General features: G+C 31.7%; 1 long non-coding RNA gene across 1 annotated transcript in view; it reads right to left on the reverse strand.

Annotated features, from left to right (window-relative positions):
- Window positions 1–9170: 9170 nt before the first annotated feature.
- The window catches only part of LOC140697853 (uncharacterized), a 78117-nt gene continuing 70781 nt past the window's right edge, over window positions 9171–16506 (reverse strand). The window contains exons 3-4 of the long non-coding RNA XR_012075226.1: window positions 12006–12083; window positions 9171–9228 (exon numbers count right to left, since the gene is read on the reverse strand). This is a non-coding gene — a long non-coding RNA (uncharacterized lncRNA). The remainder of the gene's footprint in view (window positions 9229–12005; window positions 12084–16506) is intronic.

Here is a 16506-nt window from a genome sequence, read left to right on the forward strand (position 1 = left end):
TACACTTACTTGTGAACACTTTGGACACTTAACATATGAAGACTTGGAATTTACTGATGTTATTCTCATCTATTATTTCCTTGTTAATATATTTTTCAATTTCAACTTTTTAAATTTTGTATCCTAAAATTGTTATTACATATATGATGTAATTCCTGGAATATGTTATCTATGAACATTATCTTTTCATGTTTTCAGTTGAGTGATATTTGCCCTAATTTCGGAGAGTTTTATTAATACTTTATTTTGATCACAATTATTTCAGGAACTGTATTTTTGTATTATTATTAACTAGCGTCCATATTTTTCCACATTTTTAAATTTTTTATTTCTTTAGCTAGTATCACATTTCTGTTGCAGTACCACATCCAGGATACCACATTATTTTTAGTCATTATGTCTCCTCAGGCTCTTCCTGGCTGTGACAGTTTCTCAGACTTTCCTTGTTTTGATGACCTTGGCAGTTCTGTGGAATACTGGTCAGGTATTTTGCAGAATATTCATCTCTTGGGATTTACCTAATATTTTTCTCATGATCAGATTTGGATTATGTCTTTATCATTGAGGTATAGTGCCCTGCATCGCATCATATTGAGGGTACAAACTATGAACATGACATCATTACTGATATTAACTGTATATTAACTGTGATCAGTGGAAATAGTGTTTGTGAGGTTTGTCCACTGTAAAATTACTTTATTGTCAGTCATCCCTTATTTCAATACTGTATTCTTAGGAGGGAAGATGCTTTCCATGGCCCACTCTTAAGGATTGGGGGACTATGTTTCACTTCCTTTAAGATGTAAAATCTATTACATTATTTGGAATTCTCCTTCATGGGAGATGTCCCCTCCTCTCTATCTGTTTCTCATTCTCTCTCTTTCTATATAGATTCATTAAATTGATCACTTATTTATATTAGTATAGCCTCTTGATGTTGCTTTCATCTTTGGTTGATTAAGAAAAAGGCTTCTAGCTATAAACATATTTGTGCAGGTTTTTTCATGGACATCAATTTTCAAGTTAATTTAGTAAACATTTAGAAAATTGAGGTAATAAAGAGATATCCAAGGAAAGATGCCACTCAGTGCCACAGGTTTGACTCAAGGTTTCAAAAGTTGGATGAGGTCTAAGAATATATTTTTCATAGAGGCAATACTTGAAAATCTTGATATGAGAGTATTTAACAAATCAGAAAGCTAACAGTTATCTTTAATAAATTCAAAATGGAAAATTGTTAAAAATAGTGATGGAATAGAGAGGAAGGTGAGAATAATTGTAGTTGAATTTGTATTCACTCTATTATTTCATTCTCTTATGAAAAAATCTATGGGTTTGCTTTTATTTCCTCTTTATGCCAATAATGAAACAATTTTACGGTTGTTAAGTAACTTACCTCCACTCATACAATAAATACATGGAATAATTCATCTATTATATCCGAAGTCTTTGTTCTTTCTACTAAAACTCACTTCCAATTTTCCTAATATTCCTAGCCATGAAATATATTAAAGAAAATCAAGGACAAGTAAGTGTAGTGATTACATTAATAATTTATAAAAATTCTAGATTATACTGTCACTTTTTATTTTTAAGGACAACATTTGAAATAGCAATAAAATTGAATATTTTGTTTTATAAACTTCAGTTTAAATATTTCCTCAAAACTCATAAACTTATATTTAAGTAATAAGCAAAGTTTTTATATGTTTCCTGTGGTATTTAAGCATGTATCAGTCATCTAATATGGAAGTGCTGTTATGGAAACATTTTGCTGATAAATAAGTGTGATTTTCAGGAAAGACTGTGCAAAATTGCATGGTTTATTGTTTAGTAAAATGTCTGTCAGCATTTTCTTTGTAAATGTCATTGTTTAATAATTTAATTTATACTAGCCTGTACTTGGTGTTCAAATTCTTTGGGCAAGTATTTTCACACTTAATGACTTCAGTTCACCTCAATCACATTCTAGACAAAGAACAGATGGAAGTAGCATGGCATACAATGTCTCATTCATCTTGTTATCTAAATGTCGGCCTCACAACATGAAGACTTGGTAGATGATTTAAATAACACAACCAGTTCCTTCACACGATAAAGAAAACAATCAGAACTATGTGAATATTATGGGAGATGAAAAGGAATAATACAGATAGAAAGAAAAAAGAAAGGAAACAGAGCTTTTAAAAAAGTGGGAAAAAGAAAGATCACTGCCTGTATAACCTTTAATAACAGTGTGGGGTAAAACTGAGAATGATGGCTTTCTCATTTCCCTCCAGTATAATCTCCCTATTTAAAGTTCACTCTGCTTCACGTGAATAATGTATGTGGGCTGACATTCCAGGATAGGAAGAAATAACATGAGCCATAGTTTAATAAGCTTTAAGTGAACAATACCATCTCTTAATATACTGGAGAAGGGGAAGTAGAGTTCAGCAAATCAAGCCTCAGTAATTATTAAGCTTTTAAAAATATCAGTACTTAGATGGAGTAGAGCCAATGTTTTGCTACTGTATTTTTAAGTAAGAGAAAAGACATGGAAGTCCATTTTTGTTTTATTTTCCAGTACTGTTCTGTCTAGCACATGCAGCCAAAACTACATCATTTACAGAAATCCTGTGCTCTAGGTAGAACTGATGATTAACAACATAGAGAAAGAAAAATCACAGGATTGTTTCTAATATCAAAGACCATTAGGAAGGCAGGGCTGTAACACCTCATGGGTCAAGCGCTATAAAGGAGGAGGACTACTAAGCACAGATAAATTTTCTAAATAACTGAGGCTTCTAAATTAAGTTAAATCACACTTTCAATACACACTCCTTTACGTGTCTTAATAGTGTGTCTTATATGAAGCTTTGCTATCTCACTAATGTTCCTGCACCTGCACTTCTTCAAATCATTAGCTAGCCTTGACAATTGAATTTCCATACATATTTCAAAGTCAGCTTTCCTATTTCCACTAAAAACCTGCTGTCATTGTTATTGTGATAGCATTTAGTCTATGCATAAATTTGGAGGAAACTGACATTTTTATAGTATTGAGTCTTCCAGTACACGAATGCATATAAATACATCGAATTATTCAGACAATTCATGACTTATGCCTATAATATTTCATTGTTCTCTGTATGGATGACTTTTATATCTTCCATTTGATATTAAAATGAAAAACAGTTTTGTTTATTACCTTTCTAGACTTATCATTTAAAAACCCCTTGTGGTGAGATCCCACGAAGCTTTCAGACAAAGGTATTTCCCCTATCCACGTGACGATGCATACTGAACACTGGAAAATGAGAATATATCATAGTACCATCTCTCTTTTTCCATCCCACCAAAAAAGGTTATTCTTCTAGTTAAATATCTAGAAATCATATGGACTAAGGCCATTATGGTGAAACTCAGATATTTGACAAAAGAACCTTCAATGCTTGATTTAAGCCTAGGTTTTTTGTTTGTTTGTTTGTTTGTTTTAATATTTCTTGCTGCTCTTGTGTATATTATTATATTAAAATTTCACTTCTGCCATTTTGTGACAAGCTGTTACTGTTTTACGTTAAAATTGTTATTTTATTAATGTTAAGAATCCATCTTATACTCTTCTGTATTTTTATATTTTATGAGTAAAAATTTCTGGCCCTGTGTAACCACCAGGCACTGTTACTGCTCACGATTTCAGTCATTTGGCACGTGCCTCACCAGTTTCTTCACCTACATCTTCTGACCAGTATTAAACTCAATACTTAAGGGGATACTCTGCATACCTCCAGCGTTCTCTTTCTGTTGTGCGTTGTCCTTTCTGGTGCTCTGTCCTGTAAACTCTAACGTCCTTTTTACTCAGACTCTAAGCTTTTGTTTCCGGGGCCCAGGGTGTCCACCGGGTTCTGCCTGGTTTCCCACTCCCTACTGCCTGGCCTGGAAACTCTTTGGAGTAATAACTGGGGACAAATTTAGAGCTTGCATCATGTGTTTCCCACTTCTCAGGGATAACTGTCATTCATTTCTTGATGTCCAGTATCTTGAAAACTGTTGTTTTATCGACTGTATATATTTTGGTTTGTTTCAAGTGGGAGAGTAATTTCCTGTCTCCATTAATTTAATATTGTTTTGAGTCTGGACAATGAAATATGCCCTCTGCTAGAAGAAACTTCCGTATTTTGGAAATTCTTCATGACAAAGATTTTTATCAGAATACTTATACTGTCTTGTGCTGGAAGATTTTAGTAACTGATATACGAATCATTCTTTCATTGAATAGATAAAGTCCTAATTTGAATATGAAAAAATGTCAAAATAATAAAGATACTTTCAATATGAATAATATCCTTATTCTTTTCTGTTTGTAATAATGATATGATGAGAAATAAATACACACTCAATTTTAAAAAATCAAATCTTTGTGCTAATTTATATAGTTTTTATACTAATATTATTCTCTTATTGAAACATTTTGACATCTTATTTCTCTTTGAATGACCAAAACTGAGATGACATGTCTCCCACCATAAGTGAACATTTGGCTTCATAAACTGTGACTCATTTTTTTTATTAAACCTTCCATAAATGTATAATTTATCTCCTCAAACGTATTTACTTAACATAAAAAAGCAAAGAATAAATACCAGTTAATTAATATGTTTGTTATATATTTTATGCTAGTTTTCTCCAAATAGGATGTGTTACCTTATATGTTAAGGTTTTTACCTCATATAGAAAATAAACTATGTGTTTGGTTTAATCTATATTATATTCTATGTGAGGCCTTAATAATGTTCTTTGAGTGTATTATTACTAAAAAGATAAGTTTGTAGTTACGGCTAGTTATACAGTTTATTATAAGAATCATATTTTAACAGCTATGGAATCCTAGAACTATCTTGAAATAATAATTTTATTTCCATGATTAAAATATTTAAATCAAATTGTATAATTGTTATATATGTGATTCTGATTGATAGAAGACAAGGCAAATTATCATGATCTTTCAAGAAAAGTTATTTCACTGAGTTTATCCAGTTTATAATTTAGATTGTATTAACCTAAATTTCAATTAATATCCTCTTTGACATTGGTTAATCTGAGATAAAAGGAAGAAAATATGAGTTAATCAATGAATGTGATATGAAAGTTCTTGACTTTTCATTTCAAAAGATCAAAGAAAAGTCCCAGTTGCAACAATTTCATAATTTTTCAATTCTTCACTGATGATTTTTTCCTCGAATGGTTACCTCACATCTGAGTCTGCTTCTGTTTTGTTACATTTGTTCATTTGTTTCATCTTTTTTTTTATTCTGCACATAAGTGAAAACATGCAATATATGTCTTTCCCTGTCTGATTTATTACAGATACAGAGAACAAACCTTGGTGAGCAAAGGAAAGAGGGATGGAAGTAGGGGCAGACAGGTGAAGGGGATTAAGACATAAAAACTAGGTATAAAATAAATAAATTACAGTGAGGGAATATAGCCAATAATCTACAATAACTTTAAAATGGAGTACAGTCTATAAGAATATCGAATCACTATACTGTACACCTAAAACTAATATAATATTGTAATCCAACTATATTTCACTAAAAATGTTACCTTATAAATATTTTTTAACATTTGTGATTATCTCATTGAGGGTGGTAAGGTAAAACTAAATCTTAAGTTTGCTTATATTCTAAAGCACGTTTCTAAAATATACAAACGTGGAATTACATGACAACCTAAGATACATACTAATAATATTATAAGCATTATATGACACATTATTCATAAAAATAATAGACTGGTGGTATTACTAAAATCTTTAAACACAATAAAGTGATAATTCAGAGGCAGGATGACCTTGACTGATAACACTAATCTATAAGCCAGTACTGTAATTTTGTAAAGGTAAGAGATTTAATGAGCCCATGGTTTCACGCAATAAATAAGAAAAAACAGAACTACTACCAAAGTATGAACATTGTGCTATTTGCAATGTTAGGTACTCAAAGGAAGTTGATTAAAACACTTGTAATATATACTGTGATGTCTTGTATTATGAATTAAAGAGGCCTAATTATATCTTTTGTAATTCTTTAATACTCTTTTAAATTTAAACAGTATTTTTAAAGTAATTACTGAAATTGATAATAAACTTATTCTCTAACAAGTTATTTAAACTTACTGCTGTAAAAAATTCAGTAGAAGAAGAGTTCCTTCCTTACGTCATTCCCAAAACCACCATCACCCTAGGAATGTGGGAAGACTAATAGATTTGGGGATGTACTGATATAATTTGGTTACAGCTCAAGTTACAAGACAGAAGCAGAGGTGCAGAACACGGGAGGAGTAAAATGGAACTGGAGGAGATGCAGGTGTAAACAGGGCGATGGCATCTCTGTAAAGGGAAGAGAGGAGTGGCAGAAGGAGAGGCGGGGAGGCAGAAGGGAGAGCTTGGGTTTCCTGATGAAGGGAGAGAGAGGGCAGGAGAACTTTACCGGTTCTCAGCTCCAGAACTCTGCCTTTTATTTCTAACGTGATGGGCAGTTTCTTTAAAATCTCTTTTGCCTGTCAAGTACCAGGAGTGTTTTTACAGCCAGCTCTGAGCTCCCAATTTCCTTCACCTAAAACTGCTGTTACAGTACGGAGTTCCTGCTTTCTAAATGCATCTCTCCTTTGTGGCAGGTGCTGCCTTTTTTTTTCTTTTTTTTTTTTTTTTTTTTGAGATTTCTCACTTCTGTGCACCACATCCCACTCCCACCAAATTACTTTCTGGCTGGATCTATCTGCTTTCCCTGACAAAGCAGGCAAGATGGATGTTTTGTCTATTTGCAGTTTCTCCCACTCAGAGCGGGCCTTATCGTTGTGGGAGTGGGAATGTCCGGCAGATTTCTGCCGTGACCAGACCGGCCCCAATTCCTCCGTCATTCTGCTGTTGGGCCATGGCACCGAGGCTTCCTGCACCTGTCCTGATATTGTCAGTTGCTTTAGTCCACAGAGATGTAATTTGGAGGCTGTGGAGTTTTGCTCTCTACTATTTCATTGAAAAGATTTTTGTTTTGATGTTTTCTCCTGTCTCTTATTTATGATTTCAAGCATGAAAAGTAAGACTCAGTCCTAGGCTTCAGCTATATTTCTAGCATATTGTTATTTGTCTATGTATAATTTAATAATAAAAACAAAAATAGCAATATTGGAATACTAGAAAGTCATAAATTGCAATAAATGAAGAAGATTCAAGAGCAATAAATGGGCTCAATGGATAATTAAAAGCACAAATGAAATAAAAACAATATCACATAATTCAGGAAAACTAGCAGTTTTATATTACACCTGTTACTTTACTTTTCACTTTTCCTTGATAGAAGGTTCAGAGGTTTATATACTGTCAAGCTAAATTATTATTGCGAGATTGTTTAATGTTGGTTGCCTTCATTAGAAAGTTGGCTTCAAGAAATCAGAGGTTTTCTCCCTCCCTCCCCTTCTTCCTTCCTTTCTATTTGTTAAGTAACATTTCTCCAGCAGTAACGTGTTTTCTTAATGAATGTATACATAAATAAATAAAATTAAAATATAGTGTAACATCTCAAATGTGCAGGGTTCCAAGCTAGACACAACTTTCGTAGTCCTTGAATTATGCCTAATTATTCTCCACCTCAAGGTCTTGGAACATACTATTGTTTTTGCCTGGAAGGTTTTCCTCACACTATATACGATCTGCTCTTTATCAGCCTTCAGATCTTCAAAGGCATCTCCCCAGCTATTCTCTGACCATCTTTTCCAAATGTAAGTCTCTGGCCCCTTGTTAATGTACTCACACGCTTTCTCCACAGTCCAGCAGAATGCCTCAAATACATTAGCAATATGATTAGCAATAATTACCATCTGCTACTTATGTTGAAAAAAATGACTCATAAAGTCATCAGAATTGTAAAAGCAAGGCAATCAAACTACAGATATGTAGTAGTTTATAGTTAGCTTTGAGTGGCATATTTTAATTGGTAGTATATTGCCAGTTGTTTATATAAATTTGAAGAATATTGAATTTTTTATTGTAAGTATCATTTCTACTTTTTCATTCTGATTTCCTTTACTCTAGAAACTACTACACAATGTATTTCATGAGTCAAATTTTAGCAAAGTGTAAGTTACATGTTAGATTTATATAGTTCATAAATATAGGCCTTAATGTATTTTACATGTGATTTACTAACAAAGCATATGAGTAATAACAGTAACACCATTAAATATGCAATATTTAATCAATAAAACACTTAAAAGATAAATGCACATCTGATGTTACACTCCATAATTTATTCAGCAATTCACTCAGAGTATAAAAACTTTTATGGAAAATAATTCTCAGAAAATAGATAAAAAGATGCTTATCCAATAAAAAAATATTTTCTTTATGCAATACCTTTCTAATTTTTCATTTCAATTTGAAATAATTTTAATAATATTAATTTTAGAGTAAACCCAACTTGGGAAATATACTGAAAGCGATAATAATTTATAGAATAACTTACGAGATTGAACAGGTTAAATTCAGTGTATTGTTATGACCTAAAATAGAAATATTACTAAGTAGTTAATTAAACATCAAAGCAACTAAAGCACTTATTAGAACTACACCGATTTTCAGGACAAATTTGTTTTGCTTCTTTTGTTAATGCTGTTATGGGCTTCTTGTCTTATGGTACTACATTACTGAGAATTTTGGGATAAAATGTGAATGATAAGTGAATGAATCCAAAGATAAAAATCCACATACATTAGTTCAAATGAAAAGCAATTTCAGTTTAAGTGCCGAAAGGACTCTAAATCAATGATGAACTAAACAACATGTTTCAGGAAAAGAAAAAATATGAAAACCTAAGGGTGTAAGTATCCAGACATGTGGCCCTCTATTCACATGCTTTATTTTCACTATTGCCATCAATCAGTAATCCAGATGTCTGCTTCCAGCCCAGCCGCAATTATAAATCTCTGCGAAGAAAATCCTATCAGTATAGATAATATGAATGTGCAAGGCAGTGGCTAGAAGCAAATTCACTAAAGTTTTCCTTTTGACATTTAGATCATTCCCTTGTTTTTTCCACAGTTTGTGTGAATGGTTTGAAATAATTCAGTTTTATGTTTATCTTTATATATGAGCAATTGTAATACTTTTGGATAGTCCATCTTTTACTCACCAGGGTACTCTGATAACTCTGTCCATCACATGTTCTGGTCTGTGTTGTATTGATGGGTCTGGATATAGATATAGATATAGATATAGATATAGATATAGATATAGATATAGATACAGATACAGATACAGATACAGATATATACCAATGTCAGATTTTCTTAATATAACTTTACAGTATACTATGTTATCTGACAGAGTAGTTTTCCCTATGGAGTTTTCATTCTGAAAATTTTCTTTATTGGTCTTTGCTTTTCCAAATAATAATTTTTTAATCATTTTATCAAAATATAACTTACAATGTTGTGTTAGTTTCAGGTGTACAGCAAAGTGATCCAGTTATATATATATTATGTGAATGATAAGTGAATGAATCCAAAGATAAAAGTGTGTGTGCAGTGTGTATTTATTATTTTCATTATATTTTAAAAATTTCATAATTTTCTTTACAAAGTTCCTTCGCCTTTTTCATTACTCATTTTAGATAGATTATAGTTTTCTTACTGGTTTAAATAATAACTGAAAAAACTATATTTTTCTTACTGTTTGTTGCTAATATGTAAAGTTCCAATTGATATTCTATTTTAAATGCTGTATCTAGCAGATCTAATGAACTTTATAATTCCAATACACTTTGTTTTCTTTCTTTTTTATATTTACATTAATGTTAGCTGTGAATAATAATTTAATTTGTTCCTCCACTATTTCTATTTTCTTTACTTATCATGTTGGCTGAGATTTTTAGTGGTGGGGCCAATCCCTTATGTTGCTGAATTAGAAGTACAAATAGCTTGTTTAAAGAGTGGTCCCCGATACTACATGGTTTCCTAGGTACTTGGCACATAGCTTTGCTTTCCATAATCTTGAACATGTTTTATCTGGTAGGGAAACCCTGGAGCTGACTGATCTTTATTATTCTCTTCTGAGTATTTTGCCAAAAATAATCAGTACTGACAATTTTATAGGACTTTTCTTAGGCCTTGTATCAGCTGACTCTGATCTAGGACCACACATCTTAATTATACAGAGATCCTGTTCTAAAGTTTTGAACTCTGATTTTTCTCCCAGCCTACTTCTCTAGAGATTGTATTCAATTCCAACTGCTTTTTTCCCTAGAATTACCTAAAATTTCTGCTCTTTTAATGGTACTTTTCTTATTTACAGTACTGTTACTATTCACTTTACTCTCATTTTAGAGCATTTTGTGTGGGAGAAGATGTGATTATGGCTTTTATTCTTTCATAGTGAGTCAGTTCTCACAATGTAGTCTTAAAATCACTGAAGTATAGTAATCAATCCATAAGATAGAAAAGACTATGTTGACAGAGGAAATGATTTGGCAGGGACATGCAACTTGAATCCCTCCAAAGAATTGTGAATAAAAGTTGTCACATGAACAATCTTTTAACAAATACAGTATTTGAAATGGATGGTATTTTTATTTTCTTTGGGTATTAATAAGTACCATAAATTTTCAATTATCAGTAATAGTACTTTTATTGAGAAATTATTAGATGCTTAGCACTTCCCTAGGTATATTAAATACTAACTTATTCAGTTCTCACAAAAACATTAAAGAGGCAGGTACTACAATTATTCTCAGTTTTCAGATGACAAAAATCAAGCAAAAGATGTTATATAATTTGCCCAAGGCACAACATTCAGTTCAGCGTCCTCATTTTCCTAAAAATGCAGTGGCATACCAGAAAAGCTAGTGCTACATCCGTGGTCACACTGTCAGGAAAGAGCTTCTGACCTTGCATTCAGTAAGCTTTACACTCCATCACCCAGCCCTTGGATCATATAGTATGGTCTGTGTCAGAATAAGCCTCATTTTCCCCAGCTCACTTTCTTATTGTGCAGAGTCTCAGTTTTGGGATCCTCCATGAAAAAAAGAACATTGTATGTAGGCAATGGTGACACATTCACCATTCTTTCACAAATAGAAATTCTGTATGTGTTGGTTCTAATCTACAGAATGAAGAACATATACAGTAGGTAATTTCAGTGCCTGCTGTTCTTTTTTCTTCCATAAAATAGAGCAGACTAAGAGTTCAAGCATTACAAAATAGGAAGTTGTGGTTTTGCATTTCTTTGCAAAAAGGAGCCCCAACTGAGATTTTCTGAGATTTGGCTTTTGTTTTACCTCCTACAATAAGCCTTTCTGCTACCTGCATGCCAAGTTATATTGCACACCACCCTTCTAATATCCAGCAATAACTTTCATTTATCACCATGACCACAAGATTGGATTATATACATATATTATTATGCCTATCATTCCCATTAAATTTGTATTATTCTTAAAACAAATTATATTTATATTGAGTCTCTATTGCCTGTGATAGCACTTAATATTTGATAAGTGTAAAATACATGTTTGCTGATAAAGTGAATGCATGAAATTTATCAATTGTTTGGTAGACTGTAATTCAGTCACTTATTTCACATTTACTAAATAGCTTATTACTTTTGAAAGCAGACTGGGTGCTCAGAGGTAGGGATGAAGTGGGACTATAAACTGGTTTGGGGAAGATGAACATAACAAAACAATTGCCCTCAGTGAATAAACTATGCAAATAGTAAACTAACCAAATTCAGAACACACAATTATAAATGCACTCATTTAAATATATTTTTATATAAAATTGCAGTTTCTAAGGTGGCATTATGTTTGTAGAAACTTTAGGAGGTAAATTAATGTTTGACTACATTTTGCTTTTAAATTTTAAAAAATCTTTTAAGTTCTCTGCATTCTTAGTACTTTATGATAAATGAACTCTATTTATATTTATATGAACAAAGCTTAAGCAGTTTGGGGAATTGATTTTATACTTACATTGCACTATAAATTGATTTACAAGGGTAAGTGGTCTTCAATGGGCCATTAAGATTGATGACATTCATCAGTATGTTGCTGGAATAAATAGAGATTTATATCTTTCTTAATAATGAAAAATTACTTGCATTTCCAATAGACATAACAAAAGATTATGGATTATCACATGCACACATATACAGACATAGTTTTTATAACCCTCCTATGTATTCTGTTTAATGTCTCAATGTGTAATGACTAAGTTCATTCTTTCAATAATACAAAGCAATCTGGCAAGTATAAATCTAAGGAAACCACCACATGTAAAGCCCAAATAGTTTATAAAATAGAGTTAATAAACTCAGTATGATCTTTTATCGTTAATTTATTAAATTATTTATTAATTCTTCCAATTTATTTCAGTGATAGATCTGAGAAATATTTTTTTTCTCTGTCTGAAATAATGTTTTCTAGTCTCTACTTTCCAAATATTTGAAAGGTCTTGACAAATCACTGGACATCTTAATCTTTAAGTTCCCTAAAATAAATAGGAAATTGCTATTATGCTCTAATCTCCTTTACCTTCCCCATAAACACTATTAAAAACAAGAAAAGATATTCAGAAGTATTATAAACATTGTCCACCATGATAATTTTTATGTAAATTGTATTCCTATTGAAGATTATGATATAATTCTCAAAGTATATGCTTGTAAATTGAAAACAGGGTTCCTTGGAGCTTTTAACTATTATCTTACACAGAGAATCATTTTATTCCCTTGACATAAACTTTGTATTATTTAAATAACTTACTATTTTATTTTATTTTCAATGAAAATATAAATAAATTCTATCACTAAATGAGGTTAAGAAAATGTCAGTACTTGATATAGATTATTTATTCTAGACCTTTGCAGCAAGGTATAATGAATGGTATTTTGGAATATTATGTACAACAGCCAATAAAAATGTACTGACAACATTCTTAGATCAATAATAACCCTGTCATAAGCATAAAAGAATATTACCCAGAGCATAAGCATACACTTTTAATCTAAAAAATGCAATATGAGAAAAAGTTTTAGGCTGTTAAAGAAAAACTAGAACTTAATAGTAGTTAAAGCGGTAAAAGTAGATTTTTTTCAGGAACTACTGCAATCACAGAAAAGAAACATCAGTATAGAACTGGCTCAATTCCAAATACAACCAGAACAAGTGAGGATTTATATTGAAGGAGTAGATTAGGGGGATGAGAGTCAGTGGGTGGAAAATTATAGAGAAGAGACATCAAAAGTAGGGATGCTTCTTGCTAAGCTGACTTAACAGGACTCTTACTGAAGGTCAGCCAGGGTAATCAGATATTGAGAGTGATCAGATGTCAGCGGTGGGGAATCCTTTCTAAACTGACTTAGTAGGATTCTTGCTAAAACTGTACGTGCAGGTCCCACATGGATGGACACCAAAGCCCAAGGTTGAGTGCTAGCTGAAAAGACGGCTTAGAGGAACCTGACTAAAGTTTGATAAAGGGAAGTAAGTGTCTTTGTCAAGGGGTGTTCTACCTTGAAGAAGGAAAGAGAAGTTTTTACAAAGACTTAGCAGTAAAAGTCTAGCTGGTTTCATTACTAGCTGGACAAAATCAGTTCTCAGAAGCGTAAAATTTTCTTGGAGTTTAGGAACCATTTTGTTAGGCAATTTTTGTTTAATCAGAGAGATGGAGAGGATGTTGGGGGTTAAATTCATGTAAGAGTTACAGTGGAAAATGTTTTTCAGGGCCTTTAATATGAAAGTTCCATGAAAATAATAGAATAACTAATCAAATACTTCTTTGCAAACTCTAAAACACTTTAAAATTACAATGATGATTATAATCATTATTATTATATAATCATTATAAGGTTAAGTAATCAGTGCTAGGTTTGCAAAGTAAAAGAATAAGGATAGAGGAATGAGCTTTACGGAGACAGTGTGAAGTAAGAGTAAAGACAAAGAAACAGAATTGTTAGGGAAAAGATATATACACAATCACAATATACAAGGGAATTCATGATGAACTATCCTTGTGGAGAGACAGTGGGGAGTTTGGTAAGTTGGGCATTTGAGCAAAAAATTGAGAGTTCTAGCATTCAAAATAAATATCGTATATTTCATTCTTATAAATGTTTGGTTCAAAGTACAGTTTTATGCATTATTTTGTTTATGAAAGATTTTAGGTTCTGAATAGTTTATCTTATTATTTCAAGTTGGTGACTATATCTATAAATGCCACTCAAACTTTTAAATTGTGCTACATTGTGCAACTAAATACGTATTTAAAACTAATCTGTTTCTTAATATCATAAGGGGAAATTATGTAGTCACTTAAAGCAATTATTTATGAATAGGAAAAAAATCATCACACCATTTTTCCACTTTTCTGAAGGTAAATAACTTAGCTATCTGCCATTTAAAATCAACGTTCTGCATTAAAAAAAAAGGCTAAACTATTTTGCATTTAAATGGCAATATGCAACTCCTTTACATGACAATGATGCAGCAGAAAAGGTCATTTAAAATAGACTAGTTATTAAAAGTAAATATACTCAAATATAGTACTTCACTAGAAAACACATCTTTAAGTTTAAAAGGTGTATGCAAAAAAAGTCCAGTATGTATTATTCAAGTTACAACTTGTAAAGTATCCAAAAGTCAGAATATCTAAATTTGGAGGAACCAAGAATTAAATTTTGGTAGTGTTTTAATTCAAAATTATAAAGTGTTTGCAATCATTAATGGCTCAGACTGGTGAATCCACTAAATCACTTCAGTATATTCTAAGTGTGAGAGTCAATTCCTTATTCACTAACCTCTGGGCAACTTGCCTGACATAAAGTTTTCTATTCACTGTGACAACGTACTGTGTCATTTAATTTTGGTTTCAGTTTTTTAAATATTTAGATGCCTGTATCCTATTGATAACATGGTTTAATTAATTAAAGTGAAAAATGAATAATTTCAAGTGCATATTTGAGTAGACCATTATTTATCTTTTTGGAAGTCATTTCATTTATATGGTAAACACAAATACAATACTCAATAGTCGCACAAGTGAATATAAAAAAGCAGTATTTTTTTCTTTCGTTTTAGGATTTTGAAATATGGAACAAAAAATAAATGTGTTAATGAAAACTACACCAAACAAGACAAGACAGAAGTTGACTTTGTTCCAGTGCTGTGGCCTGTCACCTCACCTACCCCTTCAATTGACTGTACGTGAATGAGCTAAAGTATTTACAGTACTTAACTCTACTTCTTCATGTATTAGGCTCCCAGAAAATCTCCCTACAGAAACTTTTTGCCCTTTGGTAGGATATAAAACATAAGGTAATAATGAATAAATAAATTAAGTGCAATAAGTGATGGCAAATAAATGAATGGACTTGAAAAAACTAGCTTAAATAATTTAGATGAATATATATACACCTGTTGTTTTCTAACAAGCATTTTTCATACAGCAGTTTTAGGTACTGCAGATAGAAGTTTAGAAAATAGCTTAAGTACTTGTTTATTGATTTCTGTTCAGCCTAGGGCTACTCTAAAGTGAACAGGTTTGAGGAAATAGAAAAATTATGATGAAAAGTCAGTAGGAAAGGAAACACGCATTTTTAGTGCTTGAAAATCAAATTCTCTGAAATTCCTGTCTTGCATAATTTTTAAATGATATCATGTATATGCTTGCTGAAATTTATTCTAACATATAAAATATATTACAATCTCTCCTTTATGTGCAAATTTATCTGCCAAATGAGCCTTCGTTAGATTCTTAGGCCAAGAAAATCCATTTAAATATGGTGTGGTGTTGTATATTTAAAGCTCCATATTTCAAAAAATGTAATTTAACAATTTGTTTCTCGAGTAAATAAATATATAATATACACAATGTATTAAATATTTATTGAATACATGCTAGCCACTCCCACTATGTTATTTATTCTTTTTCATATTACTTAATTTGATGCGTATCATATATGAGAAGTATCATTAACATTTCACTAAGGGGAAAACTAAACACTGAGTCACATAGTATGAGGCTCCCAAATGAATATCTGAGACTAGGACTATTTGAAATCTTTACTCTTACACTGTCTAATTGGAGATGTTTTTCAGTTAACCTATCAGAGGTTAAATAATATACAGAGAACATCAAATTTTACATTTAGGCAAATCCACACACCCGGGCTTCTGGGCATCATCTGGGACTTTGGCTGTAATTCTTTTGATAGAACATGCCTGTTCTCTACTGGAGAATGTGAAAGACAAAAGGGCATGATACCTTCTATACTTCTATACTCTTGTCAGCCTGACAATTATCTTCCCAAGCATACCACACTAGGATTAGTTCATTGGAAGTATTTCCTTACTGAAAACTCAGGATACTTTCAGAAGTACATTATAATGTAGAAAGGGAAATGATTGTTTTCACTGATTCACACTTTTCCATGTGTCCCAGGGGAAGTAGGTACTTAAACACTTGACACTCATGATA

Source organism: Vicugna pacos, chromosome 8, assembly GCF_048564905.1.
Source record: "Vicugna pacos chromosome 8, VicPac4, whole genome shotgun sequence".
Classification (NCBI taxonomy): Eukaryota; Metazoa; Chordata; class Mammalia; order Artiodactyla; family Camelidae; genus Vicugna; species Vicugna pacos.